The 12,151-nt window shown below is 46.5% G+C and overlaps 1 protein-coding gene across 1 annotated transcript in view; it reads right to left on the bottom strand.

Moving 5' to 3' along the window:
* Window positions 1-12,151, bottom strand: part of LOC309550900 (3-galactosyl-N-acetylglucosaminide 4-alpha-L-fucosyltransferase FUT3-like) — a 1,045,386-nt gene that overhangs the window by 501,197 nt on the left and 532,038 nt on the right. The gene's annotated exons all lie outside the window — the stretch shown is intronic.

Raw genomic sequence — 12,151 nt, 5'->3', positions numbered from 1 at the left:
CATGCCAGACCCTTAATCCTAGCATGCAAGCTGGCTGGCCAAGAAAGGTGGGGACAACTATGCACCCTCCCCCTCCTGAACCATATCAGGCCACATGCCCTCAACATGGGTGGGGGTGCCTTTTCAGGGTGGTCCCCCCTGGCAAAGCACCTCGTCCCTTTTTGTTGATGAGGACAAGGGCCTCCTTCCCACAACCTTGGCCCAGTGGTTGTGTGTGTGTGTGTGTGTGTGTGTGTGGGGGGGGGGGGTCTGCAGCCGTGGATATTATCTAAACCTGGAAGCCTCCTAAAAAGAATGTAACCTAGAAAAAAAGACTCCCAAACATTTAACAAGTCCTTTAACTCCTATTCTAATGTGTAGTTGTCATAAAGTACTTCTAATATAATACAATGATAGAGTATTCCTTATCTAATGTATCAATATGCTTCTAATGTAATACAATGGTAGAGTACTCCTAGTCTACGGTATTATTATTCTTAAGTATTGTATGCCTGTGCTAATATAAATATAGCCATTATAATAAATACAAGTCTAAAGTTTATTTTTTAAATTATCACTATATATATATATATATATATATTTCTCTATCGCTCATTGACAGACGTAGTCTTCTTGATTCTCAAGAGCTGGGTTATGTTGTCTCCGCAGGAGTAGGACTAGGCAGAATGACAAAACGTTCTGGCTCCACCCTAGGGGCAGTCCCTGAGGGTATATCCTCCCTCTCTCTGCTACAGGGAATCAGTTTTTTTCTGTCTAGTCAGGAGTAAGGACCTAAGTTCCTTGCTGGGATCTTTTGGTCCTGGCAAGACTTTTTTTCTTTAAGAAAAAGACATTTTTTAGGTAGTTTTCTCCAGTGTTTTTTTCCTGTGAGATCTTCAAGCAAAAATGCCGGACTGGGCGACACTTGTGGTCACCCCAGCCGGCCTACGAGCGCGCGCAGACCATGGCATTGCGCTTGGTCGGCCGCGACATATTCAAGTAAGTATGCGGGGCCGGGCGACGGGCTGGATGTCGAGATCCAGTGGTCACCCCGGTTTCTGCCTAAGAGCGCGTGCAGACCAGTGCGCTGAGTCGGCCGCGACGGAGTCCCAGTAAAGGGACTGACTTTGCGAGTTAAAAGCTCGCTTGGACGCCAGGTACCAGAGAGTCGAGGCGTCCACAAACCCCCACCCCGGTGGAGAGGGTATTGTGAAGAGAGGGTGCCTGTCGGTTCGGTATGGTGAGTAAACGTTCCCTTTTTTCCTCATTATGAGGCAGTATATATTATGGGCCCCTCCATATATGGTCAGTATATATCTGATACTTACAAGTCCCCCTTGTAATACAGCATGTGTTTGTGGGAAGTGGACTTGGTTCAAGAGCTAACACTCTACCCAGCAGACTGTAACATTACAGCAGACATAGGAGGTATAATCCTACCTTATGTGCAGTGTATCTCTGTAGATCCATATGTCACCTCTTAGCAGAGTGCAGGTGGATGTGCTGGGAAGACGATATCGGCGGTCCGCCGCCATTTTGCCGTAGACCGAATGCATGTATGTCCTCAGGTCACGCCGGCCGCCATGTTTTTGGAGTCTTATGTCTCTTCTATGGGGGCGGCCATGTTTTGTGAGCCCAGCTACCTCGTGGAGGGCTGGGAACGCCGGAAGGCGTACACAGGGGGCGGAGCCACGCCTTCTGCCCGGGAAAAAGCAAACAGCTCCTTCCAGTCTGTGTAAGACAGACGCTGACTGCAGTTTGTTGGAAACTGCACTGCATCGGTTGGTGAGCCTTGGGGGTCCCTCTCTCTCTCTCTGGGATCGAGAAGCAGGTACTCTGAGGGGCGCTATTGCGCTAGGGGGAGACACACAAAAAAAAAAAAAAAAAAGAAAAAGTTTTTTGTTTTTGCTGGCAAAGGTGTCCTGTATTAACATGGACCCTGCCACTCATGTATCTCCTCCGGATCCCCTCGAGGGGTCTGCGGGATCCTCCAGCACCCCATTGACAATTGTATCTTTGTCAGCTATTATGGAAACTTTTGTGTCCCGGGTGGAAGTGGCTTTTCAGGGACAGGGCGCAAGAAAGCGACCCCCGCCTAACCCCTTATTATCTGAAACTTCGGATTCAGACTCTGAGCCTATTTCTGCAGTTGCAGGTACTTCATCTGGTATTGGTGTCTCGGGTCCTGTCTCTTCAGACAGTGAGGAGGATGTTTCGGCATCCGCCATAGCCCGAGAGGAAGCGTTGGTAAACGCACTCATTGTATCTGTTCAAGAGACTTTAAGGCTACAGGGTATTCCATCAGAAATAGCTGAAACTGAGATCCCTTTTGGGACTAAAAAGCGCATCAAAGTGGCGAAGGTTTTTCCATTGCCCAAATGTTTTGGCAATCCAATCTAAGAAGAATGGCGTCTGCCAAAACGCACTTTTAATATTTCTAAACGCATTGACAGGCGTTATCCGTTTGAGGAAACCCTTATTAAGAAATGGACAGAACCACCTGTGGTGGATTCACCTATTGCTAGATTGAATAAAGCCACGGTTATTCCTCTAGAAGATGCTCCGTCTTTTAAAGATCCAGTGGATCGCAAGATAGAAGCTATGTCTCGCACCATGTTTTCCTTGATTGGATCAGCTTTCAGACCAATAATTGCTATTGGTCTGGTTTCGCAGGCTGTAACTGAATGGACCAAGTGGTTACGCCGGGACTTAGAAGAAGTCCCTCAGGCGGTATCAGATTTGTTGGAACAAATGATACAGGGGTTACAGTTTGTATGTGATGCGGCGTTAGACGCCACTCCATTAATGGCGCGAGCATCAGTCTCAGCAGTGGTTCTCAGGCGTACACTGTGGCTAAAAGGTTGGTTAGCCGACCAAGGTTCCAAAAAAGCATTGGCTAATATCCCCTTTTCAGGAGAGCGTCTATTTGGAGCCAACTTAGATGAGATCATTAAGGATCTCACCGGTGGAAAAAGCACCTTTTTACCGCAAAATTTTAAAGGTAGAGGAACTCGTCAAAGACGAGGGCCTTCTTTTTCTGCTCACAAGAGGTTTTTTCGTCCAGCGGGTGAAAAAACTAAGTCCTCCAAAGCTCCTACAGGAGGCGTCAGGGGTCGTTGGTCGGGCAAGCAAAAGCCCGCCCCCTCCAGACCTGAAGATAACCATCCAAAGCCTGAAGGTGCGCCCCCACCCGTAACTGGGGTGGGGGGACGTCTTCGCCGGTTCCCGGATCCATGGCTTTCCAGAATCCCGGACAAATGGGTTTGCGAAGTCATAAGGTCAGGGTACAAGATCGAGTTTCGATCTCTCCCACCGGCGCGATTCTTCCCTTCCAATATCCGACTATCCGCAGATCGTTTAGAAGATCAGCGGAGAGCAGTCACAGATTTACTACAACAAGGAGTGGTAGTCCACGTTCCTTGGACAGAACGGTTTCAAGGGTTTTATTCAAACCTGTTTACAATACCCAGGAAAGAGGGCAAAGTGCGTCCAATTCTGGACTTAAGAGCACTCAATTCTTTTGTCAACATAAGAAGATTCAGAATGGAGTCCATTCGCACGGTAGCAGCCTTCCTGCATCCAGGGGATGTCCTAGCGTCCATAGACATCAAGGACGCCTATCTTCACATTCCCATTTTCGCAGGACATCAGCGTTTTCTACGCTTTTCCGTAGAGGAGAACCACTATCAGTTTGTGGCGTTACCTTTCGGTCTCGCCACGGCTCCGCGGGTCTTCACAAAGGTGTTGGCCCCAATGTTGGCACTTCTGCGCCAAAGAGGTATATCGATTCTAGGTTACCTAGACGATCTTCTGCTTCATGCAGAGTCTCCTCAGACCTTGCTACAAAACATAGAAATTACTATGATTTCTTTACAGGAATTCGGGTGGCTGGTGAACCAGCAAAAGTCATTTCTGGTTCCCACCCAGAGGCTCGAGTATCTGGGTCTAATTCTAGACACAGTCAGGACGAGAGTTTTCCTTCCGGTAGGGAAACTTCGAAAGATTCAATCAGCAGTCCAGTTGTTACTGTCCAACAGCTGGTCTTCCCTTCGGACGTGCATGAGGGTTCTGGGGTTGATGGTGGCTTCATTCGAAGCAGTCCCATTTGCCCAGTCCCATACCCGAATTCTTCAGCAAGAGATTCTTCTCAGATGGAATCGGAATCCGGAATCCCTGGACAATCAGATACGATTGAGCAAACAGACCAGAGAGTCTCTGGTTTGGTGGCTTCGGTCTCCAATGCTCAGCCAGGGAAAGTCATTTCTGCCAATATATTGGACGATAGTGACCACGGATGCCAGTCTATCCGGATGGGGAGGAATTCTTGGTCAGTTATCTGTCCAGGGACTTTGGTCCCTGGAAGAATCCAGGTTACCGATAAATGTATTGGAACTGAGAGCGATCAGACTTTGTCTGATCCACTGGACCGAGCAGCTCCAGGGCAGCCCGGTTCGGATCTAGTCGGGCAATGCCACGGCCGTGGCTTATGTCAATCATCAGGGGGGCACCAAGAGTGTCCGAGCGGCCAAAGAAGTGGCTTGCATTCTTCGCTGGGCGGAACGATTTGTTCCAGCAATCTCTGCGGTGTTCATTCCGGGGGTGGAGAATTGGCAGGCAGATTATCTCAGCCGTCAGACCCTGGATCAGGGGGAATGGTCCCTCCATCCAGACGTTTTCCACCAGTTGTGCCTACGGTGGGGCACCCCGGATGTGGATCTGTTGGCATCACGATTCAACAGGAAAGTTCAGAGATTCGTGGCTCGCTCCCGCGATCCTCTAGCAGAAACCGCAGACGCACTGATCGCCCCGTGGGGGCAATACCAGCTAATATATGCCTTCCCTCCTCTCGCGTTACTGCCAAGACTTCTTCGCAGAATAGAGGAGGAAGGAATCCCAGTAATCCTGGTAGCTCCGGACTGGCCTCGTCGAGCTTGGTACGCCGACATGGTCAGACTGGTGGCGGACGTCCCGTGGAGACTTCCTCTCAGGGAGGATCTACTGTCTCAGGGACCGATCTTCCATCCTGCTTTACGATCGCTGGCTTTAACGGCCTGGCTATTGAGACCAAGGTGCTGAAGGACAAAGGTTTGTCAGCTTCAGTTATTCCTACTCTAGTTGAAGCAAGGAAAGCGACTTCCAGAAAGATTTATCATCGCACATGGAAGTCCTACATTGCATGGTGTGAACCTTTGGGGTTCCGTCCTCGGTCTTATTCGATTAGTCGAATATTGGCTTTTCTGCAACAAGGGGTTGAGCAGAAACTGGCCTTGAGTACTATCAAGGGTCAGGTCTCAGCATTAGCCATCTTCTTTCAGAAGCCTTTGGCTACTCATTCCTTGGTGCGGAATTTCATCCAGGGGGTGCGACATCTGGCTCCGCCAGTGCACGCGCCGTTACCCCCCTGGGATCTTAATTTAGTGTTGTCGGTTCTTCAGAAACCTCCCTTTGAAGATATTAGGGAGATTCCTCTACCCACGTTGTCCCAGAAGGTGGCCTTCTTGGTGGCTATTACTTCTGCACGCAGGGTGTCAGAACTGGCCGCATTATCTTGTCGTTCACCATATCTGGTGGTTCATAGAGATAAGGTGGTTCTTCGTCCGAATCCATCCTTCCTACCAAAAGTGGTTTCAGAATTTCATCTGAATGAAGAAATTGTATTACCTTCCCTGTGTCCTAAGCCCAGTCATCCTCGGGAATTTGCTTTGCACTCCTTGGATGTGGTCCGGGCGATCAGGGTATACTTGAAAACGACAGACTCGTTTCGCAAGACGGATTCACTTTTTGTGATCCCAGATGGACCTAAAAAGGGGTTGCCTGCATCTGCCGCGACCATTTCCAGATGGATCAGACAGACGGTAGTGCAGGCTTATTCTATTAAGGGTCGGGAGCCCCCGTTCCCTGTTAAGGCGCACTCCACTCGGGCACTTAGTGCGTCATGGGCCTTTCGCCATCAGGCGTCAGTGGTCCAGGTGTGCAAGGCGGCTACCTGGTCGTCGGTGCATACCTTCTCTAAACATTATAAAGTTGATGTAATGGCATCGTCTGATGCCTCATTTGGCCGCAAGGTTTTGCAGGCCGCAATTTGAGGAGACCAGTGGTCTACCTCGAGGGTTTTTTTCCGTTGGAAAATTTTTTCTTTAGCCTCATTCTTTGTTTATAATGAGCCTTTAAAACTTCTAGTTTGGCACCGGTTGGGCCTTCTAGATTGGATTTGATTTTGTCAATCCCACCCCTCATTTGTGGCACTGCTTCTGGATGTCCCAGCTCTTGAGAATCAAGAAGACTACGTCTGTCAATGAGCGATAGAGAAAAATGGATTTTTGTAAGAACTTACCGTAAAATCCTTTTCTCTTAAGCTCATTGACAGACGTAGTACCCGCCCCTCTATCATTGAGTTGGGTTGGGTTAAATTCTCTGTACTGCTTTAAACAGAACTGATTCCCTGTAGCAGAGAGAGGGAGGATATACCCTCAGGGACTGCCCCTAGGGTGGAGCCAGAACGTTTTGTCATTCTGCCTAGTCCTACTCCTGCGGAGACAACATAACCCAGCTCTTGAGAATCAAGAAGACTACGTCTGTCAATGAGCTTAAGAGAAAAGGATTTTACGGTAAGTTCTTACAAAAATCCATTTATATATATATGTATATGTATATGTATATATATTTATATATATATATATATATATAGTGATAATTTCAAAAAGAAACAAAAATAAACTTTAGACTTGTATTTATTATAATGGCTATATTTATATTAGAACAGGCGTACAATATATATATATATATATATATATATATATATATATATAAACCTTGCCACACAAAAGATGGCGCCCAAAAGGGCGCAATACACTACATAGAAAATGGCTGCTGATTGCCCTTACTGAAGCCAGAGCAGCCGCCCACACCCAAAATGGCGGCCCCGCGGTTTTACACCGCAGCGGCCCTCACATGCGTGCCTGCACCCCACAAAAACACACACAAGAGTGCCGGAGGGGACAGGGACCCCCACAAACCCCCACAGAGCGTCCTGAACGCAATAGTGCCCCTGCAGGGACCGGGAGGGAATGCGAGCCCCAGACACACAGACATGAGGGAGAACACAGACTCTCAGCAGACTGTCATCCCCAGAACAGAGGCCCCACACAGAATGTACAGAATGTACTCACCGATCCATGATGGCGTGGGTGCCGCTCTGCGACAGGAAGCCTCCCACCCCAGGTGGTGGGGGTGCCATCAGCCAAACAGGATTCTAGCAACTCACGGAAACCGCAGTTGAGGCATCCTAGCGACGTGGGCACCTCGCGGCTTTTGTCACTGAGGACAGGGACAGGTCGTTTGTGAAGCCAATGCGTACGCATTGCCTGCTAAACGCTCGATGGCGGGCTGGGATTCCATAAGGCTATAGTACAACCAGTCCGATTCCCAGCTCCGCAAACGCTGTAGTCTTCCAAAGATCCGACTAACTAAGCGCAGAACAAATAAAACGCTAGTAGTGCAAAGAAAAACACTTGGCATAAAATGAAAGTAATAAAACAGAAGAAGGCTGAGACTGTAGCCCCAGCACAGGGAAGCCTATCGTACTCCTAACTAGGCAGAAGACAAACTGAGTTGGGAATGCTGATAGCAGGGGGGGTATTGGACCAGTGGGACAGCCCCCTACAGGTGTGTCTATGCAAATTGTTTTGTTTTTTATCCACTTGCCGACCGCCGCCCGACTATATACAGCGGCGGTCAGCCCCTTCCAGGCAAAGTGACGTACCGGTACGTCACTAGCCTGGGAGTGAATAGGGGGCGAGCGCGCCGCCGGAGGCACGCTCCCGCCCCCGCTCGTACCCTAAGAAGCCCGCTCGTGTGACCGGCGGACCCGATGTCTGCCGGTCACTCGCGATTGTCGGGGGGAGAGGGAGAAAGGCAGGCGGCTAATGTAAACAAAGCTGCCTGTCATTCTTCCCTGTGTAAACGCACAGATCACTCGGTCCTGCTATGTAGGACCGTTGATCTGTGCTGTTACACACACAGCCACATCCAATCACAGTAAGAAACACGCCCATAGCGACACACTTAACCCCTTCCTCTCCAATAAAGTTAACCCCTTCCCTCCCAGTGTCATTTTACAGTCACAGTGCATATGTATAGCACTGATTACTGTAGTAATGTCACTGGTACCCCCAAAAGTGTCAAAAATGTCAGTCAAGGGTTCGATCTGTCCGCCGCAATGTCGCAGTCCCGCAAAAAAAAATCGCAGATCGCCGCATTACTCGTTAAAAAAAAAAACAATAAAAATGACAAAAATCTTTCCCTTAGTTAGTAAACGGAATAACTTTTGCGCAAATCAATCAAAATACGCTTTTTGCGATTTTTTTTACCAAACATATGTAGCAGAAAACAAATTGGCCTAAAATGTTAAAAATTTTTGATTTTTACATTTTTTTTGGGGAATTTCATATAAAAAAATGTGAAAAATATTGTTATTTTTGCGAAATTGTTGCTCTTTTTTGTTTATAGTGCATGATCAAAAAATCGAACAGGTGATCAAATACCACCAAAAGAAAGCTCTGTTTGTGGGAAAAAAAAGACATCAATTTCATTTGGGTACAGGGTCGCACGACCGTGCAATTGTCCGTTAAATTCATGCAGTGCCGAATCGCAAAATAAGCCCTGGTCAGGAAGGGGGTAAAATCTTCCGGAGCTTAAGTGGTTAACAAGTCTTATGCCTAGCTTGCTCCTATGGATAAGAGGTCAATACCCATTGGTGAAGACTATATGAGGGGCAGCGACTGTCAGAGGACGTAAGAGAAATATATATATATATATATATATATATATATATATATATTATATTGCTATTAAGAATCCCTATTCTAACCTATTACTATAGTTAAGGAAAAATTTAATTTTATCAATTCAGGACAAAATACCAGGTTCTCTACTAACATTTACCTTACCGGAGTTCCCCCACAGCACTGATCACCAGTTGGACCCCCTAGAAGTCCCCAGTACTTTCTGGTACGGGGGAGAATGGGAGTCGCTCCCCTTCCTCTCATGATGCAGTGATCATCCAATCACCAAGCCTGAGTTTTGTCACTAGCGGGAGGAAGGTCGGTAGCCCAGTGTAAGCTATGACATGGACGGACATATCCTATACTATGCGATCTTATCCTATCCTATCCAATCTTATCCTATCCAATGTATTCTACCATATCCTATACTATCCAGTTTTATCCTTTATTATCCTATCCTATGTTATTCCACCGTATTCCTATCCTATCCAAAATTATCCTATATTATTCTGTCCTATGTTTTTCTTCCCTATCCTATCATGTCTTATCCAATCCTATCATGTCTTATCCAATTATATCCTATACTATGCAATCTTATCTTGTCGTATCCAATCTTATCCTATACTGTATTATCATATCCTATGTTACTCTACTGTATCCTATCTTATCCTATTGTATCCTATACTATCCAGTCTTATCCTATACTTCATTATCCTATCCTATGCTATCCTAAATGATTCTACCATATCCTATTCTACCCTATCTTATCCTATAGTATCCTATCCTAACGTATCCTATTCACTCATATCCTGTCCTATTCTATCCTATGTTATATACTATCCAGTCTTATCCTATAATATGCTACCCTATCACATCTTATCCTATCCTATGTTATTCTACCATATTATATCCTATGTTATTCTATTCCATATTCTGCCTTAGCCTATGTTATTCTAGCCTATTCTATTTTATCACATCATACATTATCTTATTTTATCCTATCCTATATTTTTCCTATCCTGTTCTTATGGTATAAGAAGAATACAGGAAGCAAAGAGTTTAGTTTTGGCCTAATATAAAGATTGCATGTTCATAATAATGATATAGTCGCTTGAATATTTTGGGAAGAAGGAGTGATGAATAGCAGTGTTGTATATTAAATAAAATTCTTACCGTAAATGTAAAGAAAACAAAGAATAAACCTGGATGTTGGATTTTTAGAAATTGGCCACCACCTTGGCAGGCATCAGTAGTAATGGAGGAGGTAGACGGATAAGTGTTTGGCTTTCTTTCAGTCCAGAAGTATGCAACTTTTCCCTCTTTCCCCAGTAACACATGCAGTTTGCACAGCACCCCCAGTAACACATGCAGATTGCACAGCACCCCCAAGAAGTTGGAGGACTGACTGGCCTCTGCAGGCTGTACTGGGAAAAAGGTGATGTCCTCAGAGGGAAGAGTTGCCTCTAGCCCCCCTTGAGTGAGACCAATGCGCTGCAATAATGTGCATTTTACCGCAACAGTAACATGAGTCATTCTGTGTGGCATATTGTGGTACCATTCATTTGGGTTCAGCGTGTGGAGTGTTGGGGTACAATGTCTGTTGTTTTGGGGGGGTACAGTGTCTGTGGTGTTGGGGTGCAGTGTCTGTGATGTTAGAAGATCAATGTCTGCAGTATCTGGGTCCAGTATCTGGTGTATTGGGGTGCAGTATTTAGGTTTGTTGTGATCCAGTGTCTGGGGTTGTGGGATGCAGTGTTACAGGTGTTGAAGTGCAGTTTTATAGGGTATAGGAGTGCAATGTCTGTGGTGTAGGGGTGCAATGCCTGGGTTGTTTGGATGCAATGTCTGTTTGTGAGGTGCAGTGCCTAGGGTATTATGTTGCAGATTCTGGGGTGGTGGGATGTAGTGCTTGTGGTGTTGGGGTGCAATGCCTGGGGAATTGGGGCACAGTGCCTATGGTGTTGGGATGTGGTATTTGTGGTTGTGGGGTGCAGTGTCTGTAGTGTTGCAAGATCAATGTCTGCAGTATCTGGGTCCAGTGTCTGGGGTATTTTGGTGCAGTATTTAGGGTGTTGGGATTCAGTGTCTGGGGTATTGGGGTGCAGTATTTAGGGTGTTGGGATTTAGTGTCTGGGGTGTTGGGGTGCAGTATTTAGGGTGTTGGGATTCAGTGTCTGGGGTGTTGGGGTGCAGTATTTAGGGTGTTGGGATTCAGTGTCTGGGGTGTTGGGGTGCAGTATTTAGGGTGTTGGGATTCAGTGTCTGGGGTGTTGGGGTGCAGTATTTAGGGTGTTGGGATTTAGTGTCTGGGGTGTTGGGGTGCAGTATTTAGGGTGTTGGGATTCAGTGTCTGGGGTGTTGGGGTGCAGTATTTAGGGTGTTGGGATTCAGTGTCTGGGGTATTGGGGTGCAGTATTTAGGGTGTTGGGATTTAGTGTCTGGGGTGTTGGGGTGCAGTATTTAGGTTGTTGGGATTCAGTGTCTGGGGTGTTGGGGTGCAGTATTTAGGGTGTTGGGATTCAGTGTCTGGGGTGCTGGGGTGCAGTATTTAGGATGTTGGGATTTGGTGTCTGGGGTTGTAGGATGCAGTGTTATGGGTGTTGAAGTGCACTGTTTAGGGTATAGGAGTTCAGTGTCTGTGGTGTTGGGGTACAGTGACTGGGGTGTTGGAGTGTAATGTCTGTGGTGTTGGGGTGTAGGGGCATATCATGTGCAATGTCTGTTTTGTTGAGGTGCAGTTTCTGGGGTTTTGGGTTGCAGTGTGTAGGGTTTTGGGGTTGCAGTGTCTGGGGTGTTGGGTTGCAGTGTGTAGGGTTTTGGGGTTGCAGTGTCTGGGGTGTTGGGGTTGCAGGGTGTAGGGTTTTGGGTTGCAGTGTGTAGGGTGTTGGGGGTTCAGTGCCTGTGGTGTTGGAGTGTAATGTCTGTGGTGTTGGGGTGTAGGGGCATATCACGGTGCCATTAATTTAGAATGTATCTCCTTAGAATCTTTCTGAATAGCACCACAGTGCACAAGTATAGTACTATCATATAGAGGGCTTGTTATGTTGAATGTCATAGCAATAATGTTTAATGTAAAAAAAAAAAAATTATAACAAAATTAATAAAAATTTTAAAATATAAAAAATTAAAAGCAACCATGTCTCCATGTGTACACCCAAAAATGAAAACCTGTTTATAGGGCACACATATGTATTTAAACTGCAATTGCGCCATAACCACACGTTGTTTATTGCAGCAAATGTCAGAGTGAGAGCAATAGTTCTAGGTCCCTCATTTATGCAAAAGCATATAAAGCGCCCCCTATTAATATTTTTGGATACTGTCATGTGAGAGCAACATGTCCTTGCACAAATCTTTGCCCCTCAGTCCTACCTCTTAGCTCGAATTCC

This window comes from Pelophylax lessonae (genome assembly GCF_965119305.1).
Source record: "Pelophylax lessonae genome assembly, chromosome: 3".
NCBI lineage: Eukaryota > Metazoa > Chordata > Amphibia > Anura > Ranidae > Pelophylax > Pelophylax lessonae.
The sequence above is the reverse complement of the archived record's forward strand: the minus strand, read 5'-3'. Positions and strand labels throughout refer to the sequence as shown.